Consider the following 23832-nt stretch of genomic DNA (forward strand, 5'->3'; position numbering starts at 1 on the left):
CCGGACATTCTCCTTCAGGATTTTTTGGTAGACAGTAGAATTCATGGTTCCATCGATCACAGCAAGCCTTCCAGGTCCTGAAGCAGCAAAACAACCCCAGACCATCACACTACCACCACCATATTTTACTGTTGGTATGATGTTCTTTTGCTGAAATGCTGTGTTACTTCTACGCCAGATGTAACGGGAGACGCACCTTCCAAAAAGTTTAACTTTTGTCTCGTCGGTCCACAAGGTATTTTCCCAAAAGTCTTGGCAATCATTGAGATGTTTTTTAGCAAAATTGAGACGAGCCTTAATGTTCTTTTTGCTTAAAAGTGGTTTGCGCCTTGGATATCTGCCATGCAGGCCAATTTTTCCCAGTCTCTTTCTTATGGTGGAGTCGTGAACACTGACCTTAATTGAGGCAAGTGAGGCCTGCAGTTCTTTAGATGTTGTCCTGGGGTCTTTTGTGGCCTCTCGGATGAGTTTTCTCTGCGCTCTTGGGGTAATTTTGGTCGGCTGGCCACTCCTGGGAAGGTTCATCACTGTTCCATGTTTTTGCCATTTGTGATCAATGACTCTCACTGTGGTTCGCTGGAGTCCCAAAGCTTTAGAAATGGCTTTATAACCTTTACCAGACTGATAGATCTCAATTACAGTACTTTTGTTCTCATTTGTTCCTGAATTTCTTTGGATCTTGGCATGATGTCTAGCTTTTGAGGTGCTTTTGGTCTACTTCTCTGTGTCAGATAGCTCCTATTTAAGTGATTTCTTGATTGAAACAGGTGTGGCAGTAATCAGGCCTGGGGGTGACTACAGAAATTGAACTCAGGTGTGATAAACCACAGTTAAGTTATTTTTTAACAAGGGGGGCAATCACTTTTTCACACAGGGCCATGTAGATTTGGAGGTTTTTTTTCTCACTAAATAATAAAAACCGTCATTTAAAGCTGCATTTTGTGTTCAATTATGTTATCTTTGACTAATAGTTAACGGTTTTTGATGAGCAGAAACATTTAAGTGTGACAAACATGCAAAAGAATAAGAAATCAGGAAGGGGGCAAATAGTTTTTCACACCAATATATATATATATATATATATATATATATATATATATATATATATATATATATATATATATATTATTATTATTATTATTATTATTATTATTATTATTATTATTCTCATTACGGTCTATGGCGGAACGCAAGTGATCGGTGCAGCGCTGCGCCGCAATTAACCAATTTCCCACATTGTGCTTCTTTGTAATGTTAATTTTTGTACAGGCTATTTGTGAAGGAGCGAGTAAAAAATGCCACCCTTGCCACAGCTTCGCTCTGTCAGTCTCCTGGGGTACCCTCCGTATCAGCTGGTGACCTGGTCAGGTTGGCAGCTTCTGCATTAGCACACGGCTACGGGAGTACACGAGCAGAAGCCACCAACCTAGCCGGGTCAGTGTCCGCTATAGAGGGGACCCCAGGAGACTGTCTGAGAGCTGCAGCGGGGGACACATGGACTTCTAGGGGCTGGAGGAAGCCCCAGGTAAGTAAATCTGATTTTATTTAATTTGCCTCATGTAGCCTTTAATGACTGGGTTCCACGGCTCCCTCATGCATAATATACTTTCAATTACTGTAGTTTAATATTTAATACAGACTTCATGGTATGTATATAGAGTGGGGTCTAGTACTGTATGATCTAGGCCTATTTTTAACATTGAGCCTCAAGCAACCAGAAAGCACCCTTATCCGACACCAGCGGATTCTCATCTGTCTGAGACTTTACTGTACATCTCATGTTTGTAAATCTACACCCTCATTTCTTTGATTGGACTGCGTAATCTGCTGGCACATTACAAATGAAGGATAATAGTCGCTGATTCATGCAGTGCATACTCATCCCAGGCACAGAGCCAGGCCTATTATGCAGCACTTCGGTTAGGTTTGGTCCCCTGGGAGTTTAGTCATAGTTGTTCAGCAGTGTGACAGTCCCCTTACAGAAAGAGGATTGGCCCAGGATTCATGTGTGGGTGTGTTTGTATTTGTGCCGGAGGTTTTCAAACCTGTATTTTTATCACTATAGAAATATACAGTGATCAACCAAGCCATTTAATTTACCTGCCTCTATATTGTGTAGCTCCCCCTGTGCCACAAAAAAAAGCTGTGACCCAGCGAGGCTTGGATTCCACCAGACCTCTGAGTTTTTTTAGAGGTAGTGTTTAAAGATTTCAAAGGTTGGAGAGTGATGGATATGTTGTGGAAGGATATTCCAGATGAGGGGTGAAGCATGTGAGAAATCTTGTATATGTGTATGTGAGGAGGTATGTGTATGTAGTGCAGAGATGAGCATGGAAGGGTCCTGGATCTTAAAATGCCAGTGATGGTCATGCTGGTTATGTGACCATACATTGCAATTTGCAGTTAGATTAAAATATATTCTGTTTCTGTAAAGAGATGGCTTAAGCGGGTAAAACATTTTTGGGGACTGATCTAGTGGTGCCATATTTCAGATGCCCTCATCACAGGTTTAATCTAGCAGAACTAATGACAGGCCTATGTAAAGTACAAGAGGAGGCTGTTATCGCCACTTTTTTTTTTTAACCTTTTAAAGGGAGCATGAAGTGGCTGCCCTATTTATTTCCTATTAAACAATACCAGTTGTCTGCCAGCCCTGCTGATCTATTTGGCTGCAGTAGTGTCTGAATCACACACCTGCACCAAGCATGCAGGTAAATGGTCAGACTTGGGTCAGAGCACCTGATCTACATGCTTGTTCATGGCCTGTTAAACTTTTAAATATTAGAGACAGATGATCAGTAGGACAGCCAGGCAACTTGCATTGTTTAAAGGAAATGCGTATGTCGGCCTCCATATTTCCATATTCCTCTTACCTCAGGTGCGCTTTAATCTGTATGCAGCTGTAGTGTGTATTATGCTCATCCTGGCAGTGCAACCTGATCCTTTAATCCTGCTACTCCACCCCTCAACTCATGCATCACTCTTGCATTGAGGCAGCCAGTCCTGCTACTCCACCCCTCAACTCATGCATCACTCTTGCATTGAGGCAGCCAGTCCTGCTACTCCACCCCTCAACTCATGCATCACTCTTGCATTGAGGCAGCCTGTCCTGCTACTCCACCCCTCAACCCATGCATCACTCTTGCATTGAGGCAGCCAGTCCTGCTTCTCCACCCCTCAACCCATGCATCACTCTTGCATTGAGGCAGCCAGTCCTGCTACTCCACCCCTCAACCCATGCATCACTCTTGCATTGAGGCAGCCAGTCCTGCTACTCCACCCCTCAACCCATGCATCACTCTTGCATTGAGGCAGCCAGTCCTGCTACTCCACCCCTCAACCCATGCATCACTCTTGCATTGAGGCAGCCTGTCCTGCTACTCCACCCCTCAACCCATGCATCACTCTTGCATTGAGGCAGCCAGTCCTGCTACTCCACCCCTCAACCCATGCATCACTCTTGCATTGAGGCAGCCAGTCCTGCTTCTCCACCCCTCAACCCATGCATCACTCTTGCATTGAGGCAGCCAGTCCTGCTACTCCACCCCTCAACCCATGCATCACTCTTGCATTGAGGCAGCCAGTCCTGCTACTCCACCCCTCAACCAATGCATCACTCTTGCATTGAGACAGCCAGTCCTGCTACTCCACCCCTCAACCCATGCATCACTCTTGCATTGAGGCAGCCAGTCCTGCTACTCCACCCCTCAACCCATGCATCACTCTTGCATTGAGGCAGCCAGTCCTGCTACTCCATCCCTCAACCCATGCATCACTCTTGCATTGAGGCAGCCAGTCCTGCTACTTGATGTACTACGGGGAGGTCTATAGTTGTGACAGCCATACTTTTGAATGAGTTGCCCCTTCCCAAATGTCAGCGTGGATGAGCCTTCTTGCTTAATTTGCCTGTGGCCTCAGAGCAGGATCATCCACCAGCCAACCTAGGCAGGTGCTTGGGGCCCAGTGGTTGTCGAGGTGCCCACCAACCACCTTCTTTGACCTCTCTTCACTTTAGCTTGCCAAAAGGACCACAAGGAGGCTCCAAATCTACTATCAGGCCTCGGGCCCCCATTACATCTTAATCCATCTCTGGTCACCAGAATCCGAATGTGAATGGATGGAAGCCCCAATGTGACATTATTGCAGGAACGTGGATAGAATTCTCCTTCCTCTATGGAGAACTATGGCTTTTGTTTTGATTTGTCATTTCGAGCTGTTTTTATACCCTGTGCTGAGATCACCTGCTGTTATTCTGGGTTCTGTTTGTGGCCACTTTGAAGACTTATTCACCCTTCAGCCCTTGAGGCGTTCCAGAGCCTTCCATTGCTGCGTGCTTGTGGCAACCAATTAGAATCTTTCTCCGATGTGTCCTGGAAAAATGACAGCTAGAAGCTGATTGGACTGTGTTGGTAATAGAGTGACTTTCTCCTCTGACGAGACACGAAGGTCTGTGGAGATCTCGCCGCCTCTGCTGGCTGTGTGAAATCTCTCTCATCTCCACCTGGGAGACACAAATGGCCTTCGCTTTGCTGCTCTGTGCTGGGATTTTCTGACAGGGAAATCAAAGGACATCAGTTTTATAGTGTGCTGGAGCCGGCCTATTCCAGGCGCAGTCCACTGAACATGGCAATGGCAAATCTCTGTCAATCCAGTGAAATGTTATGTGATCGTGTTTCCTGACCAGCAATTGTGCTTCATGGGCAGTTTAGCACTGCAGAGAAGAGCCTGAGGGGGAAAAATAACTTTTGTACTTCTTTTCAGGGAATTTGAGCAATTAAAAGGGGAAAAAACAAAATCGTAACATAGAGAAAATTATTATGAAGAGACGTAGGTTGTATTAGCATGATAGAAAAGCATGTAGCTGTGGAAATTACTCGTCTTTGCAGACTGTCCAGCCTGAATACAACCATATTTGGGAAGCAGCTTTGGGGTCTGGTACTAGGAGTATGCAGAGCGGCAGCAGAGTGTAAAGCCCCAGCTACACGATACGATTCTTTGTGCAATTTGATTACAATTCTATTTACGATCCGATTAAATCCGACATGTCCGAACAGGATTAATTTCGATTTGCCATTGTTTTGCAATGGCAAATCAAATTGAATCGAATCCCAATCGGACATGTTGCATTTAATCGGATCGTAAATATAATTTTAATCGAATCGCACAAAGAATCATATTGTGTAGATTGGGCTTTGTACTGTGCAGCATAACAGGCCCTCTTCACTCCCCTTCAGAGTAGAGGTGCCATATTGCCAGCCAATCACTATGCGGCTTCTGTCTGTCACATGGGATGAAAGCTACGAAGTGATGGACTGGCTGCAAGGCATTTGTCCACTGATAGGGAGTGAATTGAACCCGCCACTTTGTATTCCCTATTTTAGTCCCCCTCATCCCTGTTATGGAGGTGGGGGGGGGGGGGGGGGGACTACGCCCCTGAATACAACATCCATATCTTAAGTTACCACCCACTGAATAGGCAGATGCTATCTACACAAACTGCATATCAATAAAGGCCACACTTTATTTAATGCCTTTCACAAACTAAGACAGAAAAGGATACCCACCCCTCCTGTACATAACATTCCCGTAAGAATGCAGTTGTGCCATGTGGGGAATCCAGCAGAGAGGTCCTCATAGCTTGAGAGGTCTTCCTGCTTTGAGGATGTGGCATGGCACATAGTCCTCCCTACACATGGTCTCCTCTCTGCCATATTGCAGGTAACGTGAAGCCATTTACTTCTTATTGTGGTGGATGTAGGGGCATGCATACAGGCTAAGTGGGATCTGGCCTGACAAACTACAGGAGGCTGGAAAAAGACCCATATGAGTATCAGGTTTACTTTAGTCTAAACTTGGCTTTATATTTAATTTGTTTAAAATTCTAATGCTGGCCCTGCACAGATGAAAATATAACATGGCTTTATTATGAATCTCTTTACGAAAGTGAGGCTAAACTTGGAGTAGCCTATGGGTTTGGTAAAGTTAATCTTGTCCATGATCAGGGTCGAGGCACATTGAGAAGAAGTGAGGAGAGATGAATTTGCTGTGAGGAAACCTCCACACGCTGGGGTGTAGCAATGGGGGTTGCAGAGGTTGCGACCGCATTGGGGCCCTTAGGCCAGAGGGGCCCTGAAGGGCCCTCCCTCAACTGCAGAATTAGCTCTCTATCGGTCCTGTGCTGGTAATAATCACTTCTATAGATACTTTGAATAGTGGTTATCATTAACAAAACTGTTCCCCTTCCCTTTCTTGCACCTCTGACACTGTAGTTGCCATTGGCAGGTTTTGGTGCGCCGTATCAATTGTTATGTATATATTGTTTGGGGGGCCCTATTGTAAAACTTGCACTGCGGCCCACACTCCTTTAGCTACACCACTGTCCACACGTGCATGTGGCCTTTGCGCGATCGCTGCCATCGGCCCGTGAATAATACGAGGGTACGGTGATGTCCTGCGCAGACTTCTATTTGGCAGATTTGGCCTTCACCATGGATGGCTGAATCTGCTGCAGAACATTCTGTCTACAAACCTGGGAAAATGTTCATATGATACAATATGCCTAGGCGTGATAAAATCTCATATGTGACGCAGCGTCTGACAACTGAAGCTGGTTGCTGAAGAGACACCACTCAGTCTCTGGCTGCTTCCACCTGGCTTTGTTGACTGGATCTTATAGATAATTTCCAAGTGTATCAGGCAAGGCGCTCATATGGTAGAACGTGTTTTTCTGGTGAGGACTGTAAGCTGAATGTAGGTTAGGGAGAGGTTATGGAGTGCGCAGGGCAGGGCTGCTGTTTTGTTCCGCGTAGAAAAATTCTGACGTTTGCAGTCAGCTTGACCTTTACAGCTTTTAAACAGGCACAAGAGAAAGCTGAAAATCTGATTGGATTGGTTGCTGCAAGGCATTTTTAGAATATTCGTGTAGAATGAAACTTCTGACTGCATGTTTGTTACAGAGGCACTGTAGTGACATATGGTTGAATGCGGTAAATATTCAGGATACACACTTTTATGGTAATTTTCCTGATCTCAGCATTAGTAAAACTTCTTTATATATTGGTATGTAACTCCGCCTTCCTGGTGATGCTTAGTTTAGGATTATCCCTCCCAGAGCATTCTGGGAAACCAGGTATTCTTTACGCTGGCTTAAGAATTCTCAGAAATAAACATTCTGCAGAGTTTTATACCTGACAGGACTAAAGATGTTGCTACTTGTGATACATTTCAGAATGTGTAAATCGGTTGAGAAAAGATTTTACAAAGGGCAAACGCTAATTATGAATATTGAAGAACATAAGCATTTTCATTAATTATTTTAAGTACAGTTACCAGACCGGACCACCTCCAGCCCAAAAAAAGTCCGAATGGCAATTCACATATGCAGTCTATGCACTGTGTACTGTTAGATGAACACATACAGTTTACATCTGGTACATCATAGTGGATAGAACAGACACACATTTATATCTGTAGCAGCACTTCCTTATTTCTCCTAATGCTGAAGCTTTGTGTCTCCACCTCCAGCCCGGTCCCCTCCCCTGCCCCTCCCTCCCCTGCTCTGCCTGCCAGGATCAAATTACTTCTCTTTTCACAGTGTGTAACAGAGGAGACAAAGGAGAACTGCTGTAGCCTGTCTTATGGCCCATACTCACGGGCTACATAAGTGGCCTGTCGCCAGCACACATGAGCGTGTGCACGACAGGCCGGCGACAGCTCGTCGCCAGGTCCCTCCGCGTACACACGCGGAAGAGGGATCAGCTGTGCGACGGAAGCTGTCGCCGACGTTCCTCCCCCTCACCGTAAGCGCCGTCTATTTTCAAATATGTTGCTGTCGCTAGTCCACATACTCACGCGGACTAGCAACAGTTGCGGCGGCAACTGTCGCCAGGCGATTGACCGCGCCAATCGCCTGGTGACATCAGCGACGATTCGGGGTGCGCGCCCGTGCAACGCCTCATACTCACGGGCGACAATTGTAGCCCATGAGTATGGGCCATTAAGCTATGTACTCGCCGCCCAACTGCCCCTGCGACTGCCCCTTGACGACGGTTGTCAACCACACCTCTTCCTGTCGGCAGGTTAAAGCAAGGTCACGTGATGTACACGACGGCACAAGTGCGACTTCCACGATCTTGGTGCTTTGTGCGGTGTCATCCGGTATCTCAAAGATCCGCCGCATCGGTCCATCATCATTGGCACAATGATGGCTGACCCCGCATTGGTCCATCATCATTGGCGTAACGATAGTTGACGTTCGCAATCGTGCACCTGTACCCACCTCACAACATCGTTTGAAAATCACTGGTCATTGGGAAAATCGCCAGGTGGGTACGTAGCTTTAGCACATCTGTTTGCTATAATTCTTATTTAAGATGTCTGCCTGCCTAGATTAGATCACATGAACATGAGGGGTGGAGTTATATCAATCCCCCAGCACCATTTGCACGAATGGTTTGGAAAGAAAAAAAAATGCCAGGGCCCAATTTCATACTGGAGCGGGGATTTCAAGACCATATGTGGAATACAGACTCTGGGGGTGAGAAAATCACACTTTATCATGTGCGAGTTTATATATCTTGGCAACTTATTAGGTTTAAAGCAAACTGTAATTTATAATTGTAGGTACTCCTGTCTACATGTATTCAAGACCAAGTATGTTAGAGCTTCCCTTTTATGTGCAGCATCGCCCATCCATTCCATGTACAGTCCCATCTAACATGTGTATCATGCATGTACTGTAGCCCTCTCTTTCATTAACAGCTCCCTTAAGCATCAGTTTCTCCTTTTTTATATGTTGCTCCTCATTTCTAGCCTCCTCTTTCATATGTCGCAACCCCTTTCTTCTTCTGGTGCCCCCTTGAGCTGCGGCCACCCAAGGCCCTGGCCTTTGTTGCCTTTCCAGAAATCCCTCGCAGTCATGATCGGATCCTCCTTTCCTCCGCCGCCAGCTACTTTCACTTTGCCGACAGACCTGGCCATGCGTAGCCTTCTACACGTTCCCGTCTGCAATAACCTCCTGTGCACGGTAATATTGCAGATGGAAACGCGTAGGAGACATGTGCCAGGGCCTGCGCAGGCGCAGTAAACCTGTCGGCCCGAAAATGAACATCGCTGGCGGTGGGGGACAGGAGGATCCGATCGTGACTGCAAGGCACTGGACAGCGGCAGGGGGCTGGTAGAAGCCCCAGTGAGTAAAAGTGATTGAGTGATTTTGTTTTGTAGGCTTATGCTGGGAATACACGGCTCGATTTTTGCCGCTCGATTCTCCCGCTCGATCGTTTCGCCGCTCGACTCCGCAGTCAATTCACTTATCTTCCGCTCGTTTTTCTTATCTTTTTACAGTCACTGCTATCCGTAATCGAGTGGCGAAGAAACGGTCGTGCGGGAGATCGGTCATGTCAGGGACATAATGGCATGGAGGAGCTGGGGAAGGGGGGGGGGGGAGAGGATGCAGGAGGACATGGGGGGGCAGCAGAGTACATGGGGGACACAGGAGGACCGGGGATAGAGGGGGACACCAGGAGGACACTAAAGGTACGATGGGGACACGGGAATACGACGTTGATCCAGCAGAGGAAGAGGCAGCACAGTGGGGAAGGCAGGAGGACACAAAGCACAGGAAATATAAGACCTCTCCTGAAAATAAGCCCTAGCAAGTCTTTTGAGCAAAAATTAATATAAGACACTGTCTTATTTTTGGGGAACGTATTTCCTACATCTGACAGGTTTTGAAAAAGCGGCGTTTTGCTTCTAGTTGTGTGGAACATAAAGGCCTGTTGTGTGAAGTTGCACAGGGATTCTATGACACTGCCAGTCTGATGTAGATAGTGCTTGGGGGAGCTCTGTAATGACTTATGCTACATGCAGAAGACCCGTCCCATCTTATCGCTGGCAACACAGCGCTCGTACTGTATGTTAGAAATGCCGTCTGGCAACGGCTGGTCTCCTCTCTGACTAGAGACAGTATTGTTAAACCACAAGGGCTTTTGCAGTGTAAAATGTAAGGTAAGACTGTTTCTGTGACTTTTCCTCCTTCCCTGTGTTTTTCCCAGCAGGCCCTGCTCCTGCTGGGTGTTTAATCAATATGCTGTTGGTTTGGCTGTAGCAGCTGAATGCGCTTGATAAAATCTCAGAGTCACTGCGGTGCCATAAATATCTGAAGCAAGTAAGGCTCCTGTCTTATTGAAGTCTGTGGAGAGCCAGGAAATACTTTTAATCTTTAGCAAAGGGGAAAAAAAAGACTTAAAGCAAATCTATGGTCTTTTTAGAGGTTTGGGGAAGGTGATAATCGCAGGGCAAGACATTTTATTTGGTTGTAGTAAATTTGTGCCTATTGGGCCCTTACGTTTAGGATGAACGTTGTGCTCCTATTCCATCGGCAGGCCCCCATCTTTCCTCTTCCCTGAGGAGCTTATGGTCATCTGATTATACATTTACCCCCCCCCCCCTTCCTCCAGTGGCAGCAGCAAGGGTCACTATAGTCTGAGCCAAATCATCCATAAGGCCGCTTAGGCAGGTGCCTTGGGCCGAGTGGGTGACCAGGGCGTACGTATGATCCGTCCGCTTGTGATTTGAGCGCAGGAAGAAGCCGAAGAACGTCTCTCCCTTCGCTAGGTGATTTGATGGTGAAGGTGTAGCCGGCACGTGTGCCCTCTGACCCAGACATACTATGCGCACATGTGCCTTATTTCCGCTTGGGCGCCTTCTGACCGCACATGCCAGGTACGTCTTCCAACAGCTTTATATCTAAACAAAGACATACGCTGGGCCATGGGAGGTGCGGTAAGCCTATGTGCATTTTACCTGTGCAGGATTTGATTGGTTCGTTTACAAGCTGCATACATTCCCATACAAAATTGTATAATGATGCATCAACCCCATAGTATTGGCATCTCATTGACCATACCTACCTGTCATTGACAGGCACTGTAATTTTCCACTGAAGTACTCTTTAAGTGATTTTTTTTTTAATTGATTTTTTTTTAATTGATTTTTTTTAACAGTGATGGCAAATTCCTTTACTTTCTATATTTTTGTGGTTCTGGGTATTAAAATGCAAAATCACTTTGTACAGTGACTGAAAACTATTTTGCAGCATTTCTTTACTTTGTGTTGAAGTGCAATCACTTCAAAAATGCTGCAGGACCTGCGATTGCAATTGACTTTTATTTGCTTTTTATTGGATTTTTCGGGGGTTCCAGCTCCAGGCTGCTATGGCTTCTGTGGGCTCCGCCCTTAAAGTGTTCCTGAGACGAGGGGGACTAAAAGTTTTATACATACCTGGGGCTTCCTCCTTGCCCCCTCAGTGCAGTTCGCTCCCACGCCAGCATCTAAATCCTCCTAGAGCAGGTATGGGCAAACTTGGCCCTCCAGCTGTTAAGGAACTACAAGTCCCACAATGCATTGCAGGAGTCTTACAGCCACAGTCATGACTCATAAAGGCAAATGCATTGTGGGACTTGAAGTTCCTTAACAGCTGAAGGGCCGAGTTTGCCCATGCCTGTCCTAGATGCTCCGGTAGCAGCCCTGTTCTCCACAGCAAGTCGGGGTCAGTTAGCGCAGACGCAATGCGGCAAAGCACGCTTCCTCGTCTTGCTCCCGTGGCCGGGGGCCATCTGTGCTTGCGCAGTAGTTCTGCCCAGGTGTAAAAACGCTCCCGTCTGCGGCCACGCATGCACGGTACGCCTGAGAATGGGAGTGTTCCCGCAGCATCTAGGAGGATTTAGACAACGGCGTGGGAGCGATCTGTGCAGAGGGGGCTGGAGGAAGCCCCAGGTATGTATAAATACTTTTAGTCCCCCCCCCCCCCTTATCTCAGGTTCCCTTTAATCTGTGTGCTCTCTTCTGAAAACCCAGACACTCTGTGTATTTGCATTGGGGAGAGTTCTCCTCTTGCTGCAAATGGTGACATAAGAAGTACAGGAAGGTGTTGCCATTTCTCACAGTTGATGGCTCTATCCAAAAAAACTAGTAAAAGTTTAGTGTTCAGTTCCTTTCTTCAGCTGTTTTTCTAGTAATATCACTTTGTAGCTGTTACTTTGTTCTGTCAGACCTCATCCCTTCCATCGGAGTCTGCTACAAAGTGACCTTACGCTGTGTAGTGATTGGTACGATTTGTTCTGTTCTCGCAGACATGATTATTTGCAGCTGTTCGGGTCTCGGAGGCGGGCAATTTGCTGAACAGATCTCTAACCTATTAAAAGGTGTCACAGTCTGCGCAGCACTTTGCTGTAATTATGCAGCATTCATCTTTGGGGTGCTGCTCTCCGGGGTCGTGCTGGGTGATCCGACTTCTCAGCGCAGTGAAGTTCTGTACAGCCATCAAGTAGGAATTGACAGAAGAATTGAGTAAAATAACAAGACTGGATTGGGCTCTTAATACAGTATAAAACATGTTTTGTTACAGAGGGAACATAAAATAAGACTCCATCTAACTTTTTTTTTACAGTTTTGAAACATATACAGGTTCAGATAAGGCCTTACTCCGACCCCGTACATTTGTACCTGTCCGCGAGGAACTGCAGCTGCACACAGTTCTCCTCTGAGGCCTGTAATCCCGTTCACACCTGTGCATTTGTGCTTAAGACTCCTAAAGTGAGAGGGATATGGAGGCTGCCATATTTATTTCCTTGTAAACAATTCGTTGCCTGGCAACTTGCTAATCTTTCATGCAACAGTAGTGTCTAAATCAGTGGTTCCCAACCTTTTATGAGGTATCGCCCCTTAGGGGAAGACTACTCACCCCTGTCGCCTACCTTCTCTTAGTACGGTATACCCTTAAGCCAGGTGGTGGTGCCAGTGGAGGTGGTAGCGCTGTGACCTTGCCAGCTAAAAATAGCCGGTGACTCAACTACTTTGCGCCAATTCCCTTACCGGTGTAATGTCAGCTATTGCAGCCCCGCACGTTGTGCAGCCCCTCATGTGCAGTAGGAGCCTGCGTCCCATTAAATTGTGCAGCCACGTAAAACGTCCTAAATATCTCCGCTTCCGCACCACGTACACTCCCGAAATTTTCAGGGGAGGGAGGGGACCCCCAGATCTAGCTCTGTGCCGAATTGCAGCCCCCGAGCCCCGCTGGTTCCCGAGACAGGTTTGCTGCAATCAATCTCGGGAACTAGCGGGGCTCGGGGGCTGCAATTCGACACAGAGCTAGATCTGGGGGTCCCCTCCCTCCCCTGAAAATTTCGGGAGTGTACGTGGTGTGGAAGCGGAGATATTTCAGGTAAATAATATCTAAATTCCCACTGAGCATGCGCGATACTCAGTGAGGAAGGCTGCTTCCGGGCTGCAATATCTGACATTACACCGGCGCGTGACCAACGAGCCCTGAGGAATTACGCAACTCTATCATGCACACTTGCTTATTTTATACAGATCATATTTTTTGCCCATAATTTTCTTAAAAATGTGTGACACTGCGACACTATTTTTTCTGCCTTTTCATACTGATCGCCCCCCCCCACACACACACAAATTTACCGCCCCCCCTTAGAACCCAAATCGCCCACCTGGGGGCGATCGCCCCCAGGTTGGGAACCACTGGTCTAAATCATACACCTGAAACAAGCATGCACCTTATCTTGTCAACAGAACATGTCACTAGCCTGAAGGCTAGCAATGGGTCCATGCTGCCGCGGCCCTGCAGTGTTGCTCATTAGATTGAGTACTGATCCCAGCCAGCTGACATGCCTCGTTTGTATGTGTGTATAAAGCTTGAGGACTTTTCTGCACGCAGGATAGCACAACCGCAAAGAAAGTGTATGGGGCCCTGAACACTAACTGCGTCACATTGAGCTGGAAACTTGCCGGCAACCTGGAATGCATTGAAGTTTTTTATTTGTTGGCGGTGCAGCGGTTAAATCTAGTTTTTAAGTTTTTACTGTTTCATTGTCTCTGCTCAATGACACCTTCATTGAATTATGCCAGAGCTCAAATCTATGAATTTTTGACCCTTTTTGTTAACTCTTTCCTGCTCTCAGAAGCCATTTACTGACAATTTACCTGATTGGCATGCTTGTTCAGGGTCAATAGCTAAAAGTATTGGAGGCACAGGACAGCCAGGCAATTAGCATTGTTTACAAGACAATGCCTGTATATCCTGTCAGTTCAGGTGTGCTTTTGCGTTGCTAACAGGTAGAATAAAAAGCTGCAGGGTGTTTTGCAGGAACTCCGAATGTTAGGAAAGGGTTTGAGGTTTTCGTCTTCAGCTGTTGACAACATGAAAAGTCACGTGCGGTGCTTTCTCGGATACGTCGCTGTTCGCTAAGTGCGAAATGTAATCTCTCTACACTTTCCGGTTGGATTACCTCTCGTCGGTGCGCCTCCCCCGGCTGTGTTACTGAAACTGTCGGCTGCTGTTCTCACCGCTAAGAAAAACATTGTGATATTATTTGTGTCTGTGGCGAGCTGCTTGAGACTTTTTTTTTTTTTTAGTTTTTTTTGCTTGTGATTCAGATGGTGAACAAATACAAGGAAGGCACAGCTCCAGCTCACCCAAACGTTACCTGTGAATCATTTATTCAGGTGCCAAGCAGCCATGCCTCGCTTAACTCCTGGAAGCAAAGGTCCATTCCCCGTTCCCATGAAGTCACGCTGTGATCTTTCTTCTACAGGAGCTGAGTGTAAACATTACAAGCATGAAGTGCCGCTCAGTGCTTGTATACAGGCACAGAGCAGTGTGTTGGCACTAGGATAGAGAGATGTGCTGGGTTCTGCCGTTCCTTCTTGAGATAAGGCTTCACTAAGGGGTTGACCCAAATGGTAACTGGCAGTCCTGAACCCTGCACATGCCTGGTGGTCCATGCAGTGTGTGGGAGGCAGAGATTTAACCACTCCCCAGTTGACCCTTTTGAAGTGGCTATCAAGCAAAATTGACAGCAGTCCGTGCCCTGAAGTAAACTTTGAGTGCTGTCAGAGCTGGTTCTAGCTACAGTGGCGCCCCAGGGCAAAAGTAGCCTGCCCCTCCAGTTTAACAGCCAGATGTCTCCTCCCCCCTCCTCTCTTCCAGTATTGTAGCTAGATTTGTGCTCCCCTCCCTCTATTATACTGGCCAGATTAGTCCCCTAACAACCTACCCCCAGTGTTACAGAGAGCAGTAGGTTGAGCAGCACTCATTCATCTCCTCCAAGTTCCAGGCATTGCAGGGCTGTCTGTCTGCACATAATTTAGTGAGGTTGTGGTGGACACTTGTCGGGGGCCCCTATGGATGTGCAGTGTTCCCCAGAATATTTTTTCTAGCAGGGCGGCATAAAATAGTAGCCGGGTGGGGCGAGATGAGAGCATGCTGGGCTGGTGCTTCTGTGAGCAACTCTGCTTACAGCATAGATAGGAGGTGAGCCGATGACAGCCGGGTGCTCACCAAAACTAGCCGGGTGGAGCCCCCGGATGAAGGAGCCTGGGGAGAACACTGATGTGTGGTCCCTGGGAAAATGGCCCTTTTTGCCTTTACCGTAGCGCCGGCCCATTAGCGCTGTAGCTCTGAGAGTTATCGCAAACATCAGCAGAACTGCATTGAAGTGTGTGTGTGTGTGTGTGTGTGTGTGTGTGTGTCCAACTGTCTGCTGTGAGACAGGTTCGCCAGTGCTCTCATATCATACATCTGCCCCATGCATCACTGCCTGTGGCAAAAACAGGATGTGCTTCTCTGGAATGACAAGTGTGAGGAGAGGTGTGATCACTGCAAGCCAAACTCCAAATGTAAATCATTTATCATTTGGAATGTTAGCCCTGACTCTTACCAATAGCCTCTTCATATTTTGCCATTAAAAATAAACCTGTGGTGGAAATGCTTTTGCCCTGGGCACCAACCCGGCTGCAACAGACCGTCGGAATGAACACTGCCCTGCCTGCTCCCGCTGGGCGTTTGAGGTTCGACTCAATTGGGAACCTGGCTCTGCAGAAACTCTCAGCGCTATATAAATGCGTTATTATAGTAATAATGTATTATCATGCAGGTTAACCCCTTATTACAACTTATTAGTGTATGCTTGTTTTACAACACATGCTTACATCCGCATCATTTCAACTGATTTGTATTCTGGATAAGGCTCTATTCACATTGCTCTAAAAACGTTCTGTTTAGCAGAACAAAAGGGATTGGATCTTATGCAAAGCAACAGGGTTTGTTCACATCAGTCTGTCTGTAACCGATCAGTTCGGTCCGTACCGGGAAACGGAAAGTATGGGATGTCTGCAATAATTCCAGATACAAGGGATCCGTGGCATGTGTCACGGGTATATCAAGTGGATGGTAGCTGAACACAGGGGAGAAAAACTGATGCCCAGGGTTAAAAACTGATCTGCTTGAAGCTAAAAATGGGTCGGTTTTTTATCCGTGCAGTTTGAACACAGCCTAATTAGAAACCTAAGCTGAACATAAGGAGGTTCCATACTGCACCAGTGCAGGACACTCTCTCTGACGGGAAAGCGTACGCCAACTGATCAGTCAGCAGAAAGGAAACTTAGCCACGTCGGGAGACCGGAGGATCGGTTTGGCACAGGACAGCTGCAGGGGGCTGGTCGAAGCCTCAGGTAAGGTTTTTTTTTTAAACTGTTTGAACTAGCACCATGCAAAGGGGTAATTGGTTACTAACAGGTAATTACATGCTGAAATATGCTAAGGGCCAATTAAGTACACCTCAAAAACCAACCAGATACCCTTATGATAGCACCAGACCAGCACACATGTATTTTTCAAAAAGTGTAAAAAAAATCTTTACTGAACATTTTCAACACCATTAAACAATTAAAATGTCACCAAAAGGGTGAACTGCGGTGTCTCAAATCAAAAATCTTTTTATATTGCTAGTATAATACAGTATTCATAATAGTCATGCCTGGTTCCTCCAATTATGAATTATGACTCTATTATGAATACTGTATTATACTAACAATATAACAAATGTTTTTGGTTTGAGACACCGCAGTTCACCCTTTTGGTGAAATATTCATTGTTTTGAATGGTGTTGAAAATGTTCAGTAAAGATTTTTGTTATACTTTTTGAAAAATACACGTGTGCTGGTCTGGTGCCATCATAAGGGTATCTGGTTGGTTTTTGAGGAAGCCTCGGGTAAGTGAAACTTTTTTCCTTATGTTCAGGTTAGTTTCACTTTAACGTAAACCTGAGATGAGCCCCCAAAAATACATTAATTAATTAACGTAAATGGGAACCTGTTACAACAAAAAAAGAAAGCCAGATACTTGCCTAAAGAGAGGGAAGGTTCTGGTTCCTAATGAGGCTTCCCTCTCCTCTCCCGGTGCCCTCATTGCATCGCTGGCTCCACTGTTTAAATTCCCCGCCGCAGGGGACTTCGGAAGTCTTCGGGAGCCGAGTCCTCCTGAAGACAGGCGGCTCAAAACTGCGCACGTGAACGAGAGAGGGCGCTCCCGCGTGCGCAGTATGGAGCGGCCCGTCTTTGGAAGCGCTCGGGCTCCCAAAGAGTGCCGAAGTCCCCCCACGGGATTGGTAGTATTTTTTGTGCGGTGGGAAGCCTTGTGGGAATAAACACATAGGCTTGTACTGCGCCCAATTCATGTTTGTTGATGTTTTGTGTTGTGGCTCCAAAAACATGCAGCAGGTTGGCATTTTGTATTTGCAGTCTGGCGGGTGTATCGTGCATTTGCGTCCTTTCCATTTTTGCATTTAACTGCGTTGTGTAAACAGTTTTAACAGTGCTGTAGTGTGAACAGGCCCTGACAACTTGTGAGCAGTGTAAATCATTCTTGAGTGACCCTTGCAGGCTTAGTTCTTGGCCTACTGGCGTTGACGATCCTTCTCCATATACGATCGTTCTCCTAAAAATCTTTCTGTATATTTTATTTCCTCTGGGATTATTCTGATTAATTTTTCTATTTTAGTTTTGGGTTAGTTATTCAATAAACAGCTCCACAATGCACAGATCGACTAAATTGGTCTCACATAATGCCTGAGCAATTACACAATAACTGCTTAGCTTTCTATGGAAAAACCACACCGTATGAGGTCCCCAGGGCTGTAAGAGACATACGCAGGAAGGCATGTAAATAAAGCAAGCCATGTGACTGACTGTGTAGCCAGTAGCCAATCCTTCTGTTCTGTGTGTCATCAAAGAGAAGGTGTAGTGCATTTTTTAGCATATTTTTTTCGTGCTCAGGTTTAAATCAAAATATTTTTAGAAGTCGGTGAAATGTAAAGTTTGCTTCCTTTTTTCATGTGCACTGCCGATTTAGTCTTCTTCTAGGTATAGCTCAGCTGTGGAGAGAGGGGAGAGAGGGGAGAGAGGGGGGAGAGGGGAGAGAGGGGAGAGAGAGGGGAGAGAGAGGGGAGAGGAGAGAGGGAGGAGAGAAAGATGGTGGTGGGTCTAATTCTACCGGTTTGTGAAGATCTCTTTCACGTGGGAGGCTTAAAGTGGACCTGAACTCTTGCACAGGGCAGAAGGAAAACCGAGAAATGCACCCTGTATGTATTAAGAGAGTTTAACCTGCCTTATTCCCCCTCATCTGTGACTAATAACAAGTTGTAATTTGATCTCTCATCTGTCAGCTGCCTGCCATGGCAGAGTAGCTAATTGGTAAACACAGGGTGTTAACAACATGTCTGCTTCATGAAAGCAGGACGTAGACACACTGAAGATTTATTGAAGGATTTGTATCAGCTGTAACAAAAAAGTTTTTCTGTAAAGGTTATTATGCTGTTGCTTAGGTTTTAGAGCAGAGAGGAAGTTCGGGGTTCCGGTCTGCTTTAAGGTATAACTGAAGTGAGACAAATGGAAGCTGTCCTATTGATTTTCTTTTACACAGTACACTGGCTGTTCTGCAGATCCTCTGCCTCTCAGGGGTTTCTGATTGAAGTCTGATTGGATAGAATGAAGTCTGGACAATGTCACACTTATTAATTTCCTAGCATCCCTATTGAGATCCTTTCCCCTGTTTATTTTCCTGAAGCTGCCTGTAAAGGGACCTTATTGGAAGCTCCTTCATGTTTCTGCATAATTAGAAGTCACATGCTACATTACACTAGACTCCCACTTTTTGTCTTTATTTTTTTTGGGGGGGAGGGGGTTGGCAGTACTTTATTCTGCTGATGGGAGACGTGGAAGCATCTACAAATACCAACTCCACAGCCCTGTAAGTACCCAAAATTGCTCTGACACAAACTCCCTGACTCCGACTTCTTAGTCTAATACTTACCAGGGCTGTGGAGTTGGTACAAAAATCATCTGACTCCTGAATTGATGAAACTACTGACTCCAGGTACCCCAAATTGTTCAGACTCCGCTGAATCTGCTATCGCCTACAGAAGTTGCCAAGCAATATGTCTGTTGGGGTCTACTGGTTCTACTTCAGTTGACAAAAACCTCTGACAAAAAGCGCAGCTAAGCAATGGTGAATATTTTTTTCTACACTCTGTGCTGGGCACTGACTGAATGCCTGATGCATTGCTCACCCTTCTTTTGGCTCAAAGAATTTCTCTGAGGTCATTTTGGGTTTTAACCAGGAAGGATCAGTCGTTAAAATAAACAAGAGATCTTTTGGCAGTGGATGATCAGCTGAATGTCACAATAAGGCAAAAGTCTACAGGTCCCTTGGATAATTCTATTTCTACACTGGAGTTTCACTAACAAGAACAATGGTTGGCAGGGCCGGTTTAAGCAACAATGGGGCCCCAGGGCAAAATAAACCTGGGGGGCCCCCCCAACATATACCCTGGAACAAAAATCGGCATTAGGGGACCTTTTTTGCAGCTGGTATAGTCAGGGTGTGAAGTCCCAATCGGTCGGAGCTCCACATTCTGGCTATCCCAGCCTGCATGGGGGACAAGGGGTTAAAAAGTTTCAGGAGGGGGGACCCCACATAATTTAAAAAAAAAAAAAAATTCTCACACTCTAAACATAAAAAAAAAAAAATTGGGAAAATAGGAAAAAATGCCAGGGATCTTCATACATCCATATTGCGGCTGTATAGCGATCCCTGGCCAAAGCGCTGCGGCTGCGTATAGACCCCCTGGAAACCCCATCAGGAAATGTATTGCGCTTTCGTTTGATGCATGTAAAATTACACTACCGTTACGTTTGCTACTAAAAGTGACATTTACCTCTTATTCCTAATGAGCTCTTTAACATACCCTGCAAATTTAGGGTTTCTAGCATTTAAAGGGAACCAGAGAGGAAGCACCCTTGTGTATTTTACCATATATATCAGTAAGAACATTGGAGAAAACACTTACCATGCTCTCTGTTTCGTCCTCACTGCTAAAAGTGTCTGTTAACAGCAGTCACAAGAATCCCAGACTGAGCAATTAAATCTGGCTTTGCTGGGAATGATTATTGCTGAGTCATTATAGCAAAGCCACAAGGGGGCAGGCTTGGGCTTGAAATAACACCACAGAAGACAGACTTAGCTATAATCTTTCTGTAGCAAAGCTAGACGGAGCAGCCTGACTTCTCAGTCGGGGATTCTTATCAGACGTGATAACAGTCAGATTACACAGAGAACAATGAAACAAAGGGCAGATTAGGTGTTTACTGTCATGTTCCCACTGATTTATAAGGTAAAATACAAGAGGGTGCTTCATCTCTGGTTCTCTTTAAGGTGGATTTGCTATTAACCATTAAAGGTTTTTAAATGTGTATTTTTTTTCCTTTGAAACTTTAAAATCGATTTTCTCAAAAACTATAAGGCCGATTTGAAAATTTTTTTCCTTGTAGCCACTGGGGGCCCCTACAAGCTCTGGGGCCCTGGGGCAGCTGCCTCCTTTGCCTTAATGGTAGCGCCGGCCCTGATGGTTGGTGTGCAGTGTTGAGCAAATTCACAGTAACCATAAAGAGATTTTCTTGCCTTGTTCTGACTGATGGTTGAAATCAAGGGTGGCTGCCCTTTGCTCATCTTCCTTGTTCTTCGTATTACTATTGAATAAGTCTTATAGATTTTACTCGCAGAGGGCACAACCTGACTTCCCCTCCTGTGGTTTTCCTCTGTTTCACCATAAGCCTCAGTGGTTGCAGTATTTCCCTGTAATCATCTTGTCGCTCATCCTGGCCTGTGAATGTTCACCTATGCTTGAAATCTGTTGGTTCAGTCATAGGTTATAATTCTGCTGCAGTGAAATCTTCTGTCTTTGAGGAAATGTGTGTATGGAAGGACTGTGCTGAATGCAAAACAGGTGGCGTAGCACTGTTAACTGTGTTGCTAAAGAGCTATTATTTGACCCTATAAAAGGCCAGAACCTCACGTAAGTGGCTTTATGTAGGTGATAAAATTCTCAGAGGAATGTTGATTTTCTTATAAACTACTTTGGCAGGTACATTATGCTAAAGATGAATAACTGAATACAGAGTTGGGAAGCTTAAAGTAGATTTATAGTCAAAATGTGCACAATGCTACAGTACATTTCCCACTCTAGTAAAACTACTGGAAATGTACTTTCACTCACCCCCTGGAACCTGGGACTTTTAAAAAAGCAAACTCTGCACAGACCTACAAATCTTATCTGGTTGAATTGTGGCATCTACACTTTTTCCCAGTAGCAGATTACCGTTTTATTTTACCGCCAGCAGCTGGTAAGGATTTAGATATACATGCCACGGCAGTTTGCAGCATTAGTGACTGGGCATTGAAGTTTGAACTTGGGGTGAGTAGTAAATGATCACAATGTAAGCCCTACCCTGAATATAAGCCCCAGTCAGCCACTCAGGGATCCTGAGGTTTCCCTTGCAGTCCTCACAGGGATTCTGCGGCTTTCCCACAGGCCATGCATGGATTCTGAGGCTTTCCCCTCAGGCCACGCAGGGATTCTGAGGCTTCCCCTCAGGCCACGCAGGGATTCTGAGGCTTCCTCGCAGGCCACAAACAGATTCTTAGCCTTTCCCTGTAGGCGATGCAAGGATTCTGAGGCTTTCTTCTCAGGCCACGCAGGGATTCTGAGGCTTTCCCCTCAGGCCACGCAGGGATTCTGAGGCTTTCCCCTCAGGCCACGCAGGGATTCTGAGGCTTTCCCCTCAGGCCACGCAGGGATTCTGAGGCTTTCCCCTCAGGCCACGCAGGGATTCTGAGGCTTTCCCCTCAGTCCACGCAGGGATTCTGAGGCTTTCCCCTCAGGCCACGCAGGGATTCTGAGGCTTTCCCCTCAGGCCACGCAGGGATTCTGAGGCTTTCCCCTCAGGCCACGCAGGGATTCTGAGGCTTTCCCCTCAGGCCACGCAGGGATTCTGAGGCTTTCCCCTCAGGCCACGCAGGGATTCTGAGGCTTTCCCCTCAGGCCACGCAGGGATTCTGAGGCTTTCCCCTCAGGCCACGCAGGGATTCTGAGGCTTTCCCCTCAGGCCACGCAGGGATTCTGAGGCTTTCCCCTCAGGCCACGCAGGGATTCTGAGGCTTTCCCCTCAGGCCACGCAGGGATTCTGAGGCTTTCCCCTCAGGCCACGCAGGGATTCTGAGGCTTTCCCCTCAGGCCACGCAGGGATTCTGAGGCTTTCCCCTCAGGCCACGCAGGGATTCTGAGGCTTTCCCCTCAGGCCACGCAGGGATTCTGAGGCTTTCCCCTCAGGCCACGCAGGGATTCTGAGGCTTTCCCCTCAGGCCACGCAGGGATTCTGAGGCTTTCCCCTCAGGCCACGCAGGGATTCTGAGGCTTTCCCCTCAGGCCACGCAGGGATTCTGAGGCTTTCCCCTCAGGCCACGCAGGGATTCTGAGGCTTTCCCCTCAGGCCACGCAGGGATTCTGAGGCTTTCCCCTCAGGCCACGCAGGGATTCTGAGGCTTTCCCCTCAGGCCACGCAGGGATTCTGAGGCTTTCCCCTCAGGCCACGCAGGGATTCTGAGGCTTTCCCCTCAGGCCACGCAGGGATTCTGAGGCTTTCCCCTCAGGCCACGCAGGGATTCTGAGGCTTTCCCCTCAGGCCACGCAGGGATTCTGAGGCTTTCCCCTCAGGCCACGCAGGGATTCTGAGGCTTTCCCCTCAGGCCACGCAGGGATTCTGAGGCTTTCCCCTCAGGCCACGCAGGGATTCTGAGGCTTTCCCCTCAGGCCACGCAGGGATTCTGAGGCTTTCCCCTCAGGCCACGCAGGGATTCTGAGGCTTTCCCCTCAGGCCACGCAGGGATTCTGAGGCTTTCCCCTCAGGCCACGCAGGGATTCTGAGGCTTTCCCCTCAGGCCACGCAGGGATTCTGAGGCTTTCCCCTCAGGCCACGCAGGGATTCTGAGGCTTTCCCCTCAGGCCACGCAGGGATTCTGAGGCTTTCCCCTCAGGCCACGCAGGGATTCTGAGGCTTTCCCCTCAGGCCACGCAGGGATTCTGAGGCTTTCCCCTCAGGCCACGCAGGGATTCTGAGGCTTTCCCCTCAGGCCACGCAGGGATTCTGAGGCTTTCCCCTCAGGCCACGCAGGGATTCTGAGGCTTTCCCCTCAGGCCACGCAGGGATTCTGAGGCTTTCCCCTCAGGCCACGCAGGGATTCTGAGGCTTTCCCCTCAGGCCACGCAGGGATTCTGAGGCTTTCCCCTCAGGCCACGCAGGGATTCTGAGGCTTTCCCCTCAGGCCACGCAGGGATTCTGAGGCTTTCCCCTCAGGCCACGCAGGGATTCTGAGGCTTTCCCCTCAGGCCACGCAGGGATTCTGAGGCTTTCCCCTCAGGCCACGCAGGGATTCTGAGGCTTTCCCCTCAGGCCACGCAGGGATTCTGAGGCTTTCCCCTCAGGCCACGCAGAGATTCTTAGCCTTTCCCTGCAGGCCACGCACAGATTCTTAGCCTTTCACTGTAGGCGATGCAGGGATTCTGAGGCTTTCCTGCAGGCCACAAAGGGATTCTTAGCCTTTCCCCGCAGGTTGAGCAGGGATTCTGAGGCTTCCTACAC

The 23832-nt window shown here is 47.2% G+C and overlaps 1 protein-coding gene across 6 annotated transcripts in view; it reads left to right on the forward strand.

The window, feature by feature from the left end:
• ZFYVE28 (zinc finger FYVE-type containing 28) overlaps nucleotides 1-23832 on the forward strand; it is a 264453-nt gene that overhangs the window by 23184 nt on the left and 217437 nt on the right. For 5 of the 6 annotated variants that reach the window (XM_068275950.1, XM_068275960.1, XM_068275976.1 and 2 more), the window contains exon 1: nucleotides 10702-10722. The exons of the other annotated variant lie outside the window; for it this stretch is intronic. The gene's annotated coding sequence lies outside the window, so the exon portion shown is untranslated. Of the gene's footprint in view, nucleotides 1-10701; nucleotides 10723-23832 lie in introns of those variants that run through there. 6 annotated transcript variants of the gene reach the window in all.

The sequence above is a fragment of the Hyperolius riggenbachi genome, chromosome 1, assembly GCF_040937935.1.
Source record: "Hyperolius riggenbachi isolate aHypRig1 chromosome 1, aHypRig1.pri, whole genome shotgun sequence".
Lineage (NCBI taxonomy): Eukaryota > Metazoa > Chordata > Amphibia > Anura > Hyperoliidae > Hyperolius > Hyperolius riggenbachi.